Genomic DNA, 19,145 nt, shown 5'->3' with positions numbered 1-19,145 from the left:
TTATTAGAAATGACTTCTGAGGTTTCTCCTGGGGGTGACTGAGGCCCGCTGTGCCCGGGTCTCTTTTTCTCCTGTCCCTTTTGGGGGCTGAGTCTGGTTCATTTGCTGTCTCCTGCGGTGCCTTGGGCAGCGGTGGGCTGGCTCTGGATAATATATTCTTTTGAAGCACAGGCATTTTATTATTATTCAAATCTTTAACATGTTAGTCTATTGAATTTGGAAGTTGAATCAGATGGGGCCGTGGGACTGTGTTCTTTTCCTCTTCCCCCTCCCCCTTCCTCTCCCCTGCTTCTGTGGGCTGTGGATGATGGTGTCCCTGTGTGTGTGTGTGTGTGTGTGTGTGTGGGAGGGGGAGGGGGCGACGGTTTCTGATCTCTGTCTGTTTCCATCTCCACACCAGCAGTGCCCACCCTTGGGCCTGGATCGTTGGCGGTGGTGTTCGGGACGTGGCGGGGTGTTTAGCAGCGTCGCTGGACTCTGGAGAACCAAAAGAGTGTGTCCAGAGGAACCCAGTGTGTCCCCTGTGGAGCGAAACTGCTCCTTGGGAGACCCCTGGTCCGTTCCTCTCTGCATCTCTGGTGAATTCTGTCCCTCTTGGTGACCAGCGGCTGGACGGAGGCAGGATCCCTGGGCTGCACTCTTCACTCTGCGGCCAGGGCTGCTGCCTCCGTCCCTCTGGGCTTCCAGGCAACGCGACTCCAGGCTGATGAGAGGCCCGGAGGAGAGGCCCAAGCACAGCTGGCTCTGGGCGGCTCTCCTGGTGGGGGCCACGGGGCCCCTGGAGAGTGCTGGGGGCTTTCGGGAGCTGGGGTTCCTCCAGCCTCTGGTGGGCCATGGGAGGAGAAAAATCCAAGTGATAGTGGCCCTTGGCCTGTGTCCAGGAGTCCAAAAGGAGCCTCAGCTGTCAGCAGCTGGCCGCACTCCACAGGCCGCCGGCGTCTGTGAGCATTGGCTCCCGAGTGCCCGTGGCCTCTGGAGTCTTTGTGGCTGAGGTCCTGGCCTATTCCCTACCCAGGGAGCCGATGTGCTGGGATCAGGTGCATCTGAATTTAGAGGTGTTGATCTAGATGGTGGGTTCTCTGCTGGGGCCTTGAAAATGAGACGCACAGAAGACAGGTTGGCATGCCTGGGTGCCGTGGTGCCCCCTGTGATCCCAGCTCTCGGGAGGCCGAGGCAGGAGGAGGCAACTTAGGGAGACCTAAAAACAAAAAGGTCCTGGGGTGTAGCTCAGTGATAGAGCACTCCTGGGTTCAATACTCAGCACAAAACAAACAAACAAACAACAACAACAACAAAAACCAGTTAGCAAGAGAAGACCAAACCCATTTATTACCCTGTCCATGGTGGGACCTGGGCTTGTGAAGCACTTAACAAAAGAGTGGTTTGCAGATAGGTGACAAGACCAAGGTGAGGGACTTCGAGCTTTTGGGGTGGCAAATTAGAGGTAGGTGAATCTATAGGATGGTCATGTCCACGAGGGCAGGCTGGTACGGCTTGCTGATAGGGTCTGGCCTCTCACCTTGGTTAGCGTTGTCCTTGCTAACGGCTGGGGGAGGGTCACCTTCACACATTCATGTCCTGCTTTAGGGCAGCGAGCTCTTCCTGCACCTGCTTCTTCTCAGTTGTCTCCCCCTTAGACCAAGGTGGCGTATTTGGGGGGTCCTGTTCTGTAGTCCTTGTGGGCAAGACATAAGCCCCAGCCACCCTCCCTCCTTCTGTCCCAAGTGTGGGCTGGTCTGATGTCACAGCAGACACGTCACAGCAAGGTCACCTCCCTCTCCCTGCATTGCCACGTTTGTCCCTGATATCCTAACCTCCGTGAAGATCTCGGCTGTCGGGTTCCCCCACTTGGGAGAGGGTCACCATCCATATGGAGGTGGCCAAACGGCAGGATAGAGGACAGTTTTGTGTTGGTGTGGACAGACAGGCCTGACTTTGAATCTAGATTCTTCCACTTAACATCTGTGTGACTTTGGTCAAGCCCCTCTCCCTCTCTGGGCCTGCTTCCTCTTGTATAAAACAAGGACACCACTACCCAGTGGCATATCTAGCACACACGACACTCGGAGTGGATCTTTGCTTCTTCTTTTCTTCTGGGCTGGGACTGACCCCAGGGTCGTACACAGGCTCAGCCTGTGCTGTCCCACTGAGCCGCCCTCCCAGCCCCAGGGTGGATTCTCCTAAACACTCCTTCTTCCTAGGTACATACCCAGCATACCGTACCATGCACTCACTCACGGAGACAGTTTGATTTTCTTGGGCCCATTACATCATTCACTTTAGAACTTGTCGTAAAATACACGTAAAATCCACCATTTTGATCGTTTTTGGTGTACACATTGGTGACATTAATCAACATCCTCTACATGACAGAAGTATCTCCCCTAACAGAAATCTTTACTAGAAATCATTTTCTTGTTCTTCAGTTTTAAAACAAATGATTAATAATAAAATAGGAAGAACACATTTAATTTAATTTTATTTTTGTTGTTTTGCTAACATTTCATCGATTGTGAATCATTGACTGGTATAGTGTACACCAATGCTCCATTGGTGGTCAGGGATGGTCACAGAATTACATGGATTGAACTAAACCACATTGATCTGATTTTGATGTCCACCATGTTAAGGATGAGAGTTATGCATTAACTGATTCCTAAAGGACAAAATTTGAGTGAGGGAAATCAGAAAACGCGATAATGTTGAGACCCCTGGAAGACAACTTGAACATCACAAGGATTCATGGTCATAAGCTATGAACTTTGATTTCAGGTGCACAGAGCTTGGTCCCCGCCATAGGACAGTGTATTAAATATTATTTTTTAAAGAGTTGTGGGGTATTCATATCATAGAATACCCCATAACAATATAACAAAAAGAGGAAATTCTACCACATACCACCTGGGTAAACTTCAAAGAAGAACAGTGAGAGCAAGAGACCAGACATGAAGGTCACACTGTGTGGCGCGTTATATGCAATGCGTCAGGAGCACCCGGGTGAGTACTAGGCGGTGAGACGAGGGTAGCAATGACCTGTGAGACAGGAGCCGTGACTAGAGGGGATGCGGTTGGGAATTTCAGTAGGATTCTCGTCCTTTCTATGGGAAGTGTTTGCACAGCTATGTTGACTTTGCCGTAGTTCTGTGGACTGTACACTTTTTATTTGTGCCTTTTCAGACTTCAGAACAAGGTTATTTTTTATAAAGAAGATTTCTGATAAGTTTGGATCCAGCATTAGCCCCTGCTAGTTTCAAGGTGGTCCTCGCTCTCTCCTTCCAGGATCACAAATTTTTGTCTCCATCTTTGCTCAGATGGAACAATACTAAACAAAAACAAATCAAAACAAACAAAAAACCTCCAAAAAACAAAAAACGAAAAGCAAAAAAAACAACTCTGGCATCACCACTAAATGACCTAAAAACAGTGTCATTTCTTAAAGGAACTGTGCAGCTGATCCACATAACCACTGGTTTCCCACAAGCCAAAAATTCCATTCAGAGTCTCCCAGGTTTAAACTAACAAAGACCTCCCACTTCCACAAGCTTATTTTTCTTACCTTGGCATTGCTTTTCAGAGTAGGATTGTCATTCTCTTTTTAAATCAGCTATTTCAGATTCGATGTTGAAATGCTTTTGAGTAAGATCCTTGCAGAAAAGGTAGAAATTTCTGTGTCTTCATGTTCCAGAAAGAATTCCGTTTCAGTCATCGGGTCATTTCTACACTTGGTGGTTCCATTTTCCCCCAAATATTTCATCGTCGATTTAATAACCAGAACTCCCTTCAAGGACCTCATCTTGATCATTGCTTGTAACTCCTAATCATCCTATATTCATTATGTGGTTGCTTTTTTTTTTTTGTTCGTTTGTTTTAGTTTTTAGTTTTTGATTTTTTAAATTAATTTTAAAATTTGTTTTAATTAGTGATATATGACAGTAGAATGCATTCAGGCACTTTGATATCTCATACATAGATGGGATATAATTTTTCATTTTTCTGAGTGTACGTGTTGCACAATCACATTGGTCCTGCAGTCACATCTATACACACAGTCATAACGTCTGCTTCATTCTACTATCTCTCCTATCCCACATTCCCTCCCCTCCCCTCCCATCACTTCCCTCTACCTAATCTAAGGTAATGCTATTCGTCCCTAGTGCCCCCCACCTTATTGTGAATTAGCTTCCACGTATCAGAGAAAACATTTGGCCTTTGGCTTTCTGAATTGGCTTATTTTGCTTGGTATTATTAAAAAAAATTTTTTTTTGAATTGGATATTGAATCCAAGGGTGCTTAACCACTGAGCCACATCCCCAGCCTGTTTTATTTTTAATTTGTGGGGGCCAGGATCTCAGTGAGTTGCTTAGAGCCTTGCTAAATTGCCAAGGCCGGTCTTGGGTCTTGGTCTTGCAATCCTCCCGCCTCAGCCTCTGAGTTGCTGGGCTTACAGATGTGTGCACCACATTTCCCTATTAAAGATGGTCTTTGACGTCAATAGAATATTTCATCTGTGAGCTGAAGTCTAGGCTTCACAGACAAAAACAGCACCTCTCTGCCCCACCGTTCTGCTCTTATAAACACAAAACATTCTAAGTTTTGATTTTTCTCTCTCTATATTGTTGTCGTGCTGGGGATAGAACTGGGGACTCATGCCCGTGAGGCACCTGCTCTGCCCTGAGTGGGCCCCAGCCCTGGCCTCCAAGCTTCTGCTTGTAGGTGGAACCAGGGGCTGGGGGCAAGCCCGGCTCTGCTCTTCCTGCGTGGGACGAAACCGTTTGGACCCAGCATAGGAAGGTGCAGGAGGAGCCGGAGGAGCAAACCCAAGCCCCCGGGGCACTCCTGCCAGTTAGGGAGGCTTGAGGGCCTGTGGCTGGCTGTGCACCCGGAGCCCACGTTGACCTCTGAGTGCAGTGCGCCGCTCATACATCCCCAGTGCCCGAGGTATGATCAACTCTGGCCAACGCCTCTTCCCACAGGTAGGGCCTCTACCACTTGCTTAGGAATCTGGGCTCTTCTGTCCTGCTGTGGTGCTCCTCCAAGCCCCCATCATCTATCACTTTGGAAATTCCCTCTCCAAGAGGGTGGGGGGGAATGTGGAGTTTGCAGGAGCTGAGCTTTGTGCTATTTTCTGTGTAGCTTGCTGGGGAAGAGCGCGTTGCTCTGGGCCTTGTGCTCTGGGATATCAGTAGGAACTCATGTCAGATCCCCTTTTTATTAAAATCCGTAAAGTAAATTCCACTGATGAAGCGTCCACATTCTACCGACAGTATCAGAACAGCCAGGCATTTAAAGAAGGGCTGTGGGCAGCCCTGTGGGAGAATAAATTCAGAGTCTTAGCTCTGCTCTGGGGTAACAGCGGATGAAATGCTGAACCCTCCCATCCTGTCCCTCCCTCCCTCTTCTCTCCTGTCCCAGAGCTGTATCTCACACCACCTGTAGCAGTCTGTTTTCTGTTGCTACAATGAAGCATCCGAGTGTGGGTACTTTATAAAGAAAAGAGGGCTATTTAGCTCTTGGTTTTGGAGGCTGAAAGTCCAAGATAAGGTGGCCTCATCTGTTTGGCTTCTGGTGAGGGCTTCTTAGATGTGCCACGACGTGGCAGATGGCACCGTGGTGGGAGCTGGTCTGGGAGGGAGAGATCACCTGGTGAGACAGGAAGCCAGAGGCTGGGGAGGGCCACTCTTTTTGTAAAAACTCACTTTCTTTGGAACTAACTGGTCCCTTCCAAGGCCAGACCCCAGTGACCTCCTGGCACGAGACCCCACCTCTTAAAGGTTCCGACTAAGCCTCGGACACAGGAGCCTGGGGGACACTCATGCCACATGCCAACTGCAGTCCCACCACGTAAGTGCTGCCTTTCTGTGTCCACACCACATCCTGCGTGCTGGGCCCCCCAGTCCACCTCAGGGTGCACACCCTGGCCCCCCGAGGGCAGGTGAGCAAGAGCTGAGGTCTCAGTGCCCCCTCGCTCCTGGCCTGGCCTTGCACACTGGAAGTGTGTGGGTGTCCCTGAGACCCCCCATGTGGCCTCACGCAGGTCGGCTGCCAGGCGTGTCCCCAGCCCGAATCACAGGAGCCTGAGGCTGGCTCTGGCTGGGTCTCCCTGGGGGCTTCCTGCAGCCGGTGTGAGTCTCCCAGGGCTGCCTGGGCACAGGGCCACAGACCAGGTGACTTAAAACAATGGCAGCTTGTTCACCCACAGTCCTGGAGGCCAGAACTCCAAACCAAGGTGCTCACAACCTCGGTTCCTTCAGGGCTCCAGGGACAATCTGTCCCAGTCCCCTCCCGAAGCTTCTGGAGGCTGCCCTGATGCTGGAGGGTCCTCGGCAGGTGGCAGTGTGCCTCTGTTGTCACATGGCTTCTTCCCTTTGTCTACGGGTCCCTGGGCTTACGGCCCATCCTGATCCTGTGCCATCTCAACTAAATCTAACTGGTGACATGAGTGAAGAGCCCATTTCCAAATGACGTCATATGCTGAGGCTGCAGGAGGACGTGCGGTCCTCATTAAAGGGGAGGGACTTGGACACCGAGGCAGACATCCTTGCACACGGGGAGGGGGAGATGATGGTGGCGACCTGGGTGAGGTGTCCACAAGCCAAGGAATGGTGGTGGCCAGTTGACCACCAGAACCTGGGAGGGAGGCACAGAACAGAGGCACAGCCTTGACCTTGGACTTCCATTTCCAGAACAGGTTCACAACCGGTTTCTGCTGTTTGACGCCCCCAGTTCGTAGTCCTTGGTTGTGCCAGCCCCTGGGAAACCCACCGCGGGGCTAACACAGCCCCTTCTCTTAGAGCACCCTCCCACCAGCGACCGCGGGGAGTTAGTGGGTGTGATGGTTCCTTTGGTGGCCAACTTGATGGGATTAAGAGGCCGATGAGGGTTCTGTGGGTGTCCGTGGGGGCGTGTCCAGGAGTGATTGGCACGTGGGCTGGCCAGCTGGAGTGGAGACCCGCCCTCAGCTGGGCAGCACCGTCCAGTAGGGCGGTGGCTTGGATGGAGGAACAGTCGGCCGCAGGTGAAGGGCCCTTCCCTGGAGCAGGTGCGTGGTGTCCGCTGGACGGTCTGAGGATGGCGGACTCTCCTTCTCACTGTTCCAAAGTGGACTCTGCAGGGATTCCCCAGAGGCCTTTGGTGGGGACTAGGGTGGCACCGCTGACCCCTCCTGTCCCGGGGCTCCAGCCTCGTGGGCTGTGCAGCTCCTGGTCCCTCCAGCTCTCCAGCCTGCAGAGGGCCACTGTGGACTGTCCAGCTTCTGGTCAGTAAGCCGCCCCGTAAGTCCCCTTTATAGTCATACTTCCTGCTGATCCTGCTCCTCCAGAGACCCCTGACTACTACAGTGGGTAAGTCCCCAGTGTCCTGGCCTTCCAGGGGGTCCTCCCACTGTGCCCTGTTGACCTTGAGTGCCGGCTGCCCTTCCCTGTCTGTCTGTCTTTCCATTCCCCGTGTTTCCTGGGGTTGTGGCCCAGATAAGCAGCTTGCGCTTGAATTTCCGCCCCAGTGTGGCTCTGGGACCGAGGCACTGAGCCTGGTTGCCGGTGTGCAGTGTGCACACACGGGTGGTGGCCTGCCCTGTGCAGTGTGCAGAGCTCAGCTCACGCCCTCTGGGTGCAGGAAGGGAAGGCTCGTGCCTGTCCCTCTGGCCTGTGCTCTGCTCATGGGCTGCTCTGTCTGCAGAGCCCCCCTCGCTCCCCTCAGGATGGTGTCTGTGTTCCAGCAGAGGCTCCTGGCACCCCGGGCCTGCTGTGGTCGAGGGACGTGTCACCTCCCTTTCAGGACAGGATGCCCTTGTTTCTTCCCAGACTCTGCTTTTGGCTCACGTAGGGCAACATCGCTTCCTGGTCCAGCTCTGACTCTGCTGCTGCGTCCCCCTCGGCCATTCTGCCCCTGTCCCCAGGGGCCCGAGGAACACAGTGAAGCTCTCTGACGCTGCTCGCCGTGCCGCTTCCCGGAGCCTTTCCGGAGCACAGAAACCTGCACCAGGGCAGCCGTGTCCTCCAGAGGACGGCTCGGAGCTCGGGGCAGTGTGCCGGGCGGACCCCTGCATGGGGGGAGCGCCTGGGTCTGTATCTCCTGTGCCACTGGCCGGAGGACTGCTGTGACCCCAGGAGAATGCTGTGTTTGAATGCGTCCCCCAAAGCTTGTGTGTCGGGAACTTAATCCCCAATGCAGGTGCTGATGGCATTTGGAGTGGAGACTCTGAGAAGTGACTAGGGTTAGAGGAGGTCATGAGGGTGGGGCCCCGTGATGGCATTAGTGGCTTTATAAGAAGAAGAAGAGAGAGCTGAGCGGACAGACTTGCTCTGTCTCATCATGGGGTACCCTGTGCCATGTTGCTACCCACAGGGAGGCCCTCACCGGACACCAGAGCCTTGATCCTGGACTCCTCAGCCTCTAGGACTGTGAGCAAGGAACTTCTTTTCTTTATACCTCACCCCATCTGTGGTATGCTGTTACAGTAACCGAAAATGGACGAAGACAGAGATCCTGGGGCAGGAAGAATGATCTCCTCTCCAAGAGGCATGCCGGGACTCAGGGTCATTTAAGTTTAGGCGATTGCACTTTGCAAACAACACAGAAACATTTGGAATCCAAAGCGGGCATTGCCCTTCACTTTGTGTTTGAGGGGCATTTTCTGAGACTGCTGTATAATGTGCGTATAAATGTAGACGTAGGTCTGATACGGGTGGATGTAGATTCAGACAGTTGTAGCCACAGATGTAGGTGAGGTGTGGACGTGGGCATCCATGTATCTGAATATGGATTTAAAAGCACAGACCGGGCTGGGATGGTGGTATGTGCATATAATAGGGAGGCTGAGGGAGAAGGATAAGTTTGAGGCCAGCCTCAGCAACTTAGCAAGACCCTGTCTCCAAACAAAAAATAAAAAGGGCTGGGGATGTAGCTCCGAGGTAGAGTGCTTGTCTGATATGTGGGAGGCCCTGGGTCTGATCTCTAGCACCGCAAAAAGCAATAAACAGAGACGAGACCCAGATTTGGAAGCAGCCGTGAATGTCATTGTGCAGTCTGTGTGGCTGGTTGACTTTCTGTTATCACTACACCACTGTTTTCTGAAACTAGTGCATCTCTGCCCACTCACCCCTGGTAACCAGCCCCTGTTCTCTGCAGGCCCGTCCTTCCCATTTCTTGTCCAGCTCTCCTGCCTGACGCTGCGACAGAGCTATTTTACTCTTAGATCTTTGTGTTTTCGTGCAAGCGTTGCTGTAAGGAGACGCCTGTGTGGAGTTTGTGAGTCACAAGGTAAGTACATTTCAGGTTTGGGGAGGGACTATCCAGTTGCCCTGCAAAAGGCTGAACCCCTTTGTGCTCCCAGAGTCATTTCATTTGAATATTAAAAAGGACCGTGACCTCCTTTTGTGCTCCCTGCTGGGGAAGAGGGCGGATCAGTTATGGGTAAGGAGGTTGGGGTGGCCCAGCGGGTCTGAGCCTCCCACTCTGAGCTCCGTTGTGCCTTTCTCAGTGAGCAGGTCCCTAACACAGTGCAGACTTCAGAATTTTCCCCAGAGCCACAAGACTCCCTCCTTCCTGGCAGTTTGGGATGAGGGAGGTTTTCCTACATCCATGATCGGGGATCATCCCGGAACTGGTCAAATGTTTGCTCAATGACAACTCGGGGACAAGAAATAAGGGCTTTTGATTCCATTTGATCTGAGGATTTTGGAACTTGTGCCTGGAGTCGGCGGCAGGGTGGAACCACTCAGGGTCATCCCTCCTCATTTCCCTCTTCCCAGTTTTCCTAAGGAAAGGGAGACGGAGCTGTCAAGGGCCTCCTTGCTCTGGGTGGGGCTCTGGATTCTGAAGGTTGATCCTGAGCAGGTGGCGGAGGAAGACCCAGGGTGTCGGGGAGGCCAGGGTGTTGGGTGAGGGGGAAGCAGACCCCTTGTGTCTAGGTGGCTTCACAGAGGTGAGGGCCTGAGGTTGGGCGTGGGGGGACTTTGGGTGGGGCGTGGGCGGACATCGGGCTGGACAGAGAAGACGCACATTTCTGGTGCACGGTGGGCAGGGGATTAAAGGAAGCTCTGCTGTCGTGTCCTGTTGGGTCCCAGGGCTCCGACTGCCTCTCAGCCACGGTCTTCAGCCCCTCCCATGGCCACGCAGCTTCTGGAGGCCTCCCTTGCCGGTCCACTGGAATGTCCCCCTCGCTGCCTGACTCTTCCTTAGACCTGCCCCAGCCTCATCTCCTCCAGACGGCGCCTCTCGGGTTGGAGAGTGCCGTGACCCAGCTGGGGGACTGGTGAGAATGCAGGTTCTCCCCGCCAGGTGAGGGTGGAGGTGGAGCAGGCAGATGCCAAGGCCCCTGGAGGCTCCCCAGCCTCCCCCCGTGGGGCTGGGCCTGGGGCTGGGTCACTGCCTGCCTGTGCAGGTTTGGACAGCTCCTCCCCAAGGGTCTGTTCCCCTCCCCCTCTCACTGTGAGAAGAATATGCTCCCCCACCCTGTCCATGTTGGGCTTGGCCATGGGGACGTGCACTGACCAATGTTTGTAGCATGACACGAGAGGGGACTTCAGTGTGAGTACTCTCTTGTGCCTCATCATGGCTGTGAAAACAGGCTCTGGGTAGCTGCTGGTCCCCAAGGATTGAAAGACAAGTGGAGCAGAGTCACCTGGGTCCCTACAGTCCTTCAGCCCAGCAGCTTGAAGCAGAGCTGCCTGAGTATGATAATGACCACTTGTTCTGTGCCTGTGAGTTGGGGATGGTTTGTTATGCAGCCATAGCTGACTGATACAGTGTTTTCCTCTGGGATCTCATTACCCATCTGCATGTACCCCACTATCACAGTTACTGAGGGACACTAAGTGGCCTGTTTACCTCTCTAAAATCTTTCTAAACTATAGTTCAGAGTGGGCAGACGTTACAGTCCTCCCTCACTTAGCCTTGGGGACACCTTCTGAGAAATGCATTGGTAAGTGACTTAATCATCGTGTGAACATCATAGACTTCACGCACACAAATCCAGGATGGTGTAGGTCAGTCACTTGATGTGGACTCTTGATGGATCAGGAGACCCTGGAAAACCTGAGACTCACGAGGCTACCACAGGCATAACACTGCACGTGGTTTTACTGTAAACCTATTTTTTGGTAAGTTATAAGAGTTCGCTCTAAAACAATGATAAAAAGTGTAGTACGGAAAATGCATGAACCAGCGATAGTCATTCATTGTCACTGTCCTTATGAAGGGTGGTGAATGGTATGTATTGTGTATCCTGTTTTTATATAAGCACAGTAGGTTTGTTGACCATCATCACAGACATGTGAGCAGTGCCTTGTGCTATGACATCATGAGGGCTATGATGTCATGAGGGTCATGATGTCATAAGGGCTATGATGTCATTAGGAGAGAGGAGTTTTTTGACTCCAGTATGATCCCATAGGGCCACTCTTGTATGTGTGGCCTGCTACACATTCCTAAAATTCTATCTGACGCTTCATAGGAGCTCATGAAGAACTTATTGAAGGAGGAAAGAAAGAATGAATAAACAAACATAGGTTGTCTCGATTCCTCTGTTGCCCTTGGATCCTGTCAATGACATTTTATTTTTTTTTTTCTTTTTGAAAACCTTCTCTAGTTTTAGCTAAAGTCAGTTTTATCATCTTCCCGAATCAACACACAAAGACACAAACCTTAAGTACTATGCAGGAGTTCAGCACCAAATGATTTACTAAACATGTTTGCTGACCTTGGGTTTATGTCACAATGACAAGAGTCTCGTGGCCAGGTGTGGTGGAGCATACCTGTCATTCTGGCAACCAGGGAGGCTGAAACCGGAGGATGGAAAGGTGGAGGCCGGCCTTGGCTAAGGTGAGACCCTGTCTCAAAATAAAAATACCAAAGGCCTGGACAGGGGCCCGCCCACAGGGGAATGGATAAAGAGAATGTGGTCTGTGCATACAGTGGAGCTTTACTCAACAGTAAGGAGTGAGGTTATGGCATCGGCTGGTAAGTGGATGGCACTCAAGAGCAGGGTGCTCCGTGGAAGAAGCCAGACTCAAGGTCAAGGGTCGAATGTTTTCTCTCCTGTGCAGAAGCTGGACTCAGATAAGGAAGCAGGTGGGGGCCTGTGTGAAAACAGAAGGCGAAGGCTGGAGTGGAGAGGGGATGGGGGAGGGGGAGGGACGGGGAGAGGGAAAATGGTAGATGAACTTGGCCACTGTCTGCGATGTCCACAGATGAATAGACCACGGTGAATCTCACCTCTCTGTGTGTCTATGAAGCACTAGTTAAAAAACCATAAATAAGTAGGATTAAACCAGTAGGGGGGGAAAGAAGGAAGGCCAATAGGGTAAAGAGGAAAGGGGATGGGGAGGGGGAGGGAGGGGGAGAGGCAGCAGACTGTGAACCCCAATATCGAGGGTGACCATAATGGATTAATAAGACATTTTAAAAAGGGCTGGGGACGTAACTCAGTGGTGGGGCGTCCCTGGGTTCAGTCCTCAGTACCAAAAGAAAAAGGGAGAAAAAAATCTTGGGGTGCATCACTTGGTTGACAGGGAGGACTGAGGACCACACAGCCGGTGACGTCCCCCTGTCGGGCCCTGCGTCTGCCCCTTTCCCACGTCCGCTCCTCCTCCTCCTGGGGAGGATCTCTGAGAGTGAACCTGGGTGTCGGGGTGGAGTCTAGCCCTCGGTCTCCGGGGCGCAGGGGAATGGAGTGTGACATTTTTTATGGCCGGGGAAACAGTAATGAAGAATGCACCATCAGTGACATTAATCTCAGAGCTGTATGCATTCCTGGAGACTAACAAGCCGCACCTGCTCGTTAGACACCCCCTCGCCCCCACTTTCCGCTCTTTTAAAATTCTCCTCCTTCCCTGAGGGCACTGGTTGGTGCTTTGAGCAGTTACATCCAGGTACGGAGGGACAGAGTCGTGGTTGTTAATTAAAACGCTGCTCTGCCACTTCAGAGTTACCAGTGGAGCTGCCCGCTCGGCGGAAGGACGCTGGTTGTGTTTTCTGTGCTGCCCAAAAGGCACCCTTGAAATGGGACGAGACCCACACTGGGTCCCCCTCCGCCTCCCCGATCCCTTCACTGTCACGGGCTCCAGAATTTTTCGGTCCAAGCCTCTGACCCCAAATCTCCCCTGATTTCCTGTGCAGTGGATGGACGGAATCTCCAGGTCACCTTCTGGGTGAACCCTTCCCAGGGGCCTGGGAGAGTTGGAAGCTCACTGTGGGGACTTGCTAGGGAAAGGCCTCAGGGAATCTGGCATTCGGTCAGGGACCACAGGGCGCTCTGTGGATCTGGCCACTACTTGCCCCAGCTTCAGCCTGCACACCGAGGGGTGGATCTGTGGACTTAGGGTTCACTCTTCCTCTTTCTAGAATTTGCATGACTTTTTCTTTAATAATAATAATAATAATAATAATAAAAAGTTCTGTTTCTCCTTTTGGGAGATGGAGTCTTGCTGGGTTGCACAGGCTGGTCTCCAACTTGTGGGCCCCAGGGATCCTTCTCGGGACCGCGGGGACCGCTGGGACTGCAGGCGTGGGCCACTGAGCTTGGCCAAAACCTCTTAGAAAAGTCGAGGCCCAGCATGGGCGTGGTGAGGGTGCCTGCACCCAGCTGGGTGCTGGATCTATTCTGGGGGAAACCCAGAGGTGCGACCGTCACGTGATGGGGTGTGTTTAAGTTTCTTCCATTTTTTGTGGGTGCACTGTAGTAACGGATTCATTATTCATTGTCACGAATTCGCACATGCACACACCATAGCAGTGGGTTTGGCCCGTGTCCCTCCTGGATCCCTTCCTCCCCTCCCGTCCCTTCCCTCCCGCCATCCTGGGCCCTCCTCTGTTCTGTGATCTCTGGTTTTCACGAGGCCCCCACCTTCTTTCCTTTTCCCTCCCTGGCTTCCCCATCTGGGGCAGCGGGTGGCCTTTGGTTTTCTGACTCTGGCGTGTTCCACTTAACACAATGGTCTCAAGCGCCACCCATTTTGCTGGGAAGGACATAACTTCTTTTCTCTTTGTGGCTGAAGGAAGCTCCTCCGTGGATACACGGAGCCAGATCCAGAGGCAGGTAGTCAGTGCAGCCAGGTAAATGTCCCGTGTGGGCCCCGGAAACCAGACCCACACCTGGGAGACTGGGACGTTCCTGTCCTGAAAGATGTTAGTGAAGCAGCTCCCAGCAAAGAGGGCTCTGATCAAATCTCCCAAGGCCCCTCCTGCCTTTAAAAATGTCTTATTGATCCATTATGGTCATCCACGATCTTGGGGTTCACAGCCTGCTCCCCTCGGGCCCCAGGGCTGCCTCTCCCCCTCCCTCCGCGTCCCTTTTCTCTTTACCCTATTGGTCTTCCTTCGTTCCCCTACTGGTTTAATCCTATTTATTTATGGTTTTTTAAACTAGTGTCTCACAGACACCCAGAGGTAAGATCCACCCTGCTATGTCCATCTGTGGACACCTGTGCACTGAAGGGACGGACTTCAGCCCAGCGCCTCTTCCCTGGCCCCCCAGCCTGGAGACCCCCACACCCCCTAGTTCTGTGTGTCCACCCTAGTTCTGATCGTGCTGAAAGTCACCCGTCCGCACTTCACAGTGGCGCCTGGAGGACTTGGAGCCGCGGTGGCAGGGCTGTTTTGTTCGTGGTCGCGGGAGCTGGTGCCCGCGGCTCCGCCTTGTTTGGAGAGTGGGTCCCTCTTCTCAATGCAGACCACCTTCCGTTCATTCAGTCCCTTCAGCCACCTGCGGCCCTGAAGGCTGACGTTCTTGAGTGGCAGCCTGGTCCCCAGCATGGGGCGCGTCCCCGTCCTCCCCCAGGCAGGTTGCCTGTGCGCTCAGTGCTGGGGTCAAAGAGGCTGCCCTGGAGGGCTTTGCTAAAAACGGTCTTTCTGTGAGCAGCGCCGTCCTGCCCACATGGCCGGTCACCTCAGCCGCCATCGGGTTTCCAGGCTCAACACACAGCTCGGCGTCCTAATGAACAGGACTGTGGCACAGGCTGGGAATCTGACAGGAGGGTGGATCCTAAGTGTCACACACACACACACACACACACATGCATGTGTGCCTGCACACACTCGCACACGAGGTGCTCTGTGAGATGTCCACTCGCTCATCCAAGGTCCTTGCACACTCCTGTACAGAGCAGCAAGTCACACCCCAGCTGTGGACACTGGCCTCTAGTTGTCCGAGAAGCTGAAACAGCAACAAGAGCCCAGGGAGAGCCAGGCTCGGCCCTGCTCTGGGGACCCACCCAGTCCCTGCTCTCTGTCCTCAGCTCCTCAGTCTGTCCCCAGGACTCCCTGCTTGGTCTTCACCCTGCCCTCTGTGGTCCCCGTCACCCACGCTCTCTCCCTGGAGCCAGGCTGTCGGTCAGGGACACGGCTCCCCACCCTGTAAGCGGGCGTTTTTGGCCGTGCCCGTGCCTGGCCTGGGAGGCGCCCGGCTGCCCGCTCCTGGGCCGGGCTCTGCTCTTCTCTCCTCCTCCCGAGCACAGCCCTGTGTCCACCTCTTGCCATCCGAGTTTCCACCCCGGACTCTGCGGTCTGCGGACCTCCTGGCTGCTCCTCCTTCACTGGTGCCTTTGCCCGGCTCCCTGTGGTCCTTGCTGCCATTCTTAGTGATGTTGACATCTGCCCACCCAGGACCCCACCTGTGACACGGTGGGGTCTGTGACACGGAACCCGGGCGCTGACCTGGAGCACCTTGGGAGATCCCCACGTGTTGGGAGGGAGCGGGATCTGCCCACGGCTGGGCCTCTCAGTTCTCCGACCTCCCGAGCTCCAGTGTGTCTCTGGAGCCCATTTCAGTGCCTGCTCCCTTGGCTGAGCCCAGAGTGTTGCCATCATCGGGGCCACGTCCTCCAGTTCATCCGCCTCCAGCCTCACGGAGCACCCGGCCCATCTCTGCCCTCTCCGTCACCAACCGCTCCTCCTCACCTTCCTCCAGGGACCAGTGAACTCAAAATGAGGGCTGAGATCTGCTCACAGGGTACAGTGCCCGGCCGCGTGCTCCTGGGGATGCTGTGGCTTCGGGTGCCTTTTCTTTGCTCGGCTCCTGAATCTGCTCAGCTTCTTCCTCCCCCCGCAGGTTGCCACATACTCCGTAGAGAAGCGAGATCAGGGCACACGCAAGAGCTGCCTCCTCTTCCACCCGCCGTGCCCGCCTGTGCCTGCCCCAGCACCCGTCCCCGCTGTCCCCTCTATAGCAACGGAGACGTGTCTGTGACCCGGCCGAGCCAGCCCCGAGGCTGTGACACGTGTGCGCCGTGTCGTGTTCAGACAAGGCACGCCTGCCCATCTCCTCCAGCAGCTTCATTGTTTTTATGGTGAAACATTTAAAATCCTTTTTTCTGGATTAAAAAAACCACACACACGGTGTGACTGTCACCTGTCGTCGCCCTGCTGTGACAGAACACACCGGAACTTCTTCCTCCCCTCTAACTGCCATCTGGTATCCGTGTTGGTCGACATTTTTATTGTCGCTGGGACCGGAACACCTGACACGGGCAGCTCAAGAGGAGGCGAGGACGTTTTGGCCCCCAGCTTGGGTTTGCGCCTGTGGTCCGCGGGCTCCATCCTCCGGCCTGAGGGAAGACAGAGGAGCATGGCGGACCCACCACTGCGGTCAGGTCCAGTCTCCTTACCTTCTACCACTCCCCAGTAATTCCGTAAAATTACTGATCGACTGAGGGTCCAGAGTGCTCCTGGTCCAGTCCCATAAGCCCCCTCTGCACACTGCGGCACTGGGGACCAAGCCTCCAACCCTGAGTCTTTAGGGGACACTTCATGTCCAAGCCAGGCCCATACCCACTGCTCCACCTCTCCCCACTTCTCCCTGCCCGTCCCTCTCCCAGTCTCTGGGAGCCACCATTTGACTCTCAACTTCTTTAGGATCAACCCTTTGGAGTCCCCGTACGAGTGACGTCGTGAGGCGCTTGTCCTTCTGAGTCTGGATCATTCCATTTAACCCCCCCCTCTATCTCCCGTGGGACCGGCAGCCTCTAGTTCCCTCCGCGTGGTCGCATGGGACAGGACTTCATTTCTGGTGGCCAGAAAGTCCTCCCCTGAGCATACGTACCACGTTTTCTTTGTCCGTCGGTCAGTTGGCGGCCATCTGGACTCTAGAGCTCACGCCGGCTCGCCGTCTCCCTGAGTCTGTCTCCACAGCTGGCCCTTCCACACCCGGTCTCTCCCCTCCTCCAGATGGTTCCCACGGGCATCAGTGTGGCCATCTCAGAGAGCACAGGGGACCCTGGGTCCCACGGGCTTCTTGACTTCACGTCCACTGTCAGCGCGTGTCCCACTCGCGACTCTTCCCCTCACTGACTTTCTCAGAAGGAGCCTGGGTGTCCACCGTCATCCCCCCCGCCCCGGCTGGCAGTTCTGCTGTCCTGGGAGGACGGGGACGAGGGATCGCCACCGTCTCTCGCGAGGCTGACCTGCGTTCACGAAGGTCAGACTTAACATGGCCTCGGGGAGGCGTCAGAGTCCCCCCGTAGACCTGCTCCTGACGCTGCCCGTGGAAGCCCAGAGGCCCCAAACCTGGACGTCACCTTTGATTTTCCTCTTTGCCACCTGCAAGTCCTTTTAGGTTCTCCCACCCAAAGGTCCATCTGCACGTCCTCCCGTCTCGCCACCTCTGTGGCGGCCACTGTGGCGTGAACCACATTCTCGTGGGACTGTTGCCACAGTCTGAACTGTCCTGGCACAGAGCAGAGCTGAGTGAACAGTGGCTCTTGTCATCGTGGGCAGCCGCGTGACACTCGGGCTGCAGCAGACTTACAAGGGGAACAAGGAGGAGGTTTTTCAAGACTGAAGGACTTGGACGTGAACTCCGCTTTCCAGCTGCCGGTGGCTGTGTGGGGGGCGGGAGGGGCGGCTCCAGGCTTGGCAGGGGCTGGGGGTCGTGGCTGGTGGGGGTGCTGGTCCGTGGATCCGGGAAGTCTCGAACGGTCTTTGTTGTGGTCGGTCAGAGGCCAGTGTCGGGGAGGGGGCTTTCCTAGTGCACCCTGGTTTCTGTCGTGGTGGAGACCCCGTCTATCTCCCGTGGGACCGGCAGGTAACCTGGGAAGTCAGAGCCGGTTGGAAGTGGTTTTGGAAATGTCGTCGTCTTTATGAAGTCGAGTCAGTTTTAGCAAGCCGAACTTCCTGTGCATTTATCTAAAGGAGAAACTGCACCAACCAGAGAACTCCACAAATCATATGAACTCCATGAGCCAGAGAACCCCGGTGGGTAGGAAAAGCAGATTTTCTCTCTGTGCTTGCCTCGCATCAGAACCTCACGGTGGCCAGAATCGGAGTCCCCACCCCCAACAGGATCCTCTAGTTCTCTGCAGACGCGACCTGGGCGTCCTGGGGTGTGAGTGACTCCTGGCACGGTCCACTGGAGCCAGCAGCCGACGCCACAGGAGGGGGCTCCGTCCCGAGGTGTGTGCCCGAAGGCAGGGGAGGGGCAGTGACCAAGTATTTTTGATTTCTCATTACGTCACGCTCCTTGTTTACTTATTTACTCTAATCGGTGATGCAGGGCAGCAGAGTGCCGGGAGCTGCTCTGGACAGGAGCGGTGTCAGCCCAGTTCTCCGGGAGTGACCCTGCCGGGGTCCAGTGTCACGAGGGGGAAAAGGTGCCACAGCTGTGAAATACGCAGGACCAGGGAGCATGATGGGAAGGGAGGTCAGAGAAGGCTTCCTGGGGGAGGTGACATCCGAGTTCACCTTGACACAAACAAAGTCGAGTTTCTACGGGGGAGCACGGGAAGTGAAGGCCGGGAGGCCCGAGGTGGCGTGTGACCCCGGAGGGTGACGTGCAGGTGGCTGGTACGGTGTGGATGTCAGTGTCCCCCAGAGCTCCCGGGTGAGACTGTGGGGGAGGTTCAGAGGAGAGATGATGGGGGAGTGAGTTCACCCCTGAGAGGGACCCCCTGAGGGGTGCCTGGAGGGGTGGGCCCTGGGCATGGCTGTGGGTGCGCCTCTGTGTCTGGCCTCTGTGTCTGGCCGGTGGAGTCCCCTGCCACACTCTTCCTCCATGAGGGCCCGCCTCCCCTCGAGCCCCGAGGAATGGCGCCTGCTGTCTGTGGGTCGAGTCTCTGAGACCGTGAGCCCCCGGTAAACCCTTCCTCCTCTTCAGCTGTTCTGGTCAGGTCCTTTGTCACATGGCACAGGAGCGGATAGGGACAGTGGCCCAGCGC

This window comes from Urocitellus parryii, chromosome 9, assembly GCF_045843805.1.
Source record: "Urocitellus parryii isolate mUroPar1 chromosome 9, mUroPar1.hap1, whole genome shotgun sequence".
NCBI lineage: Eukaryota > Metazoa > Chordata > Mammalia > Rodentia > Sciuridae > Urocitellus > Urocitellus parryii.
This window is presented reverse-complemented; position numbering follows the sequence as displayed.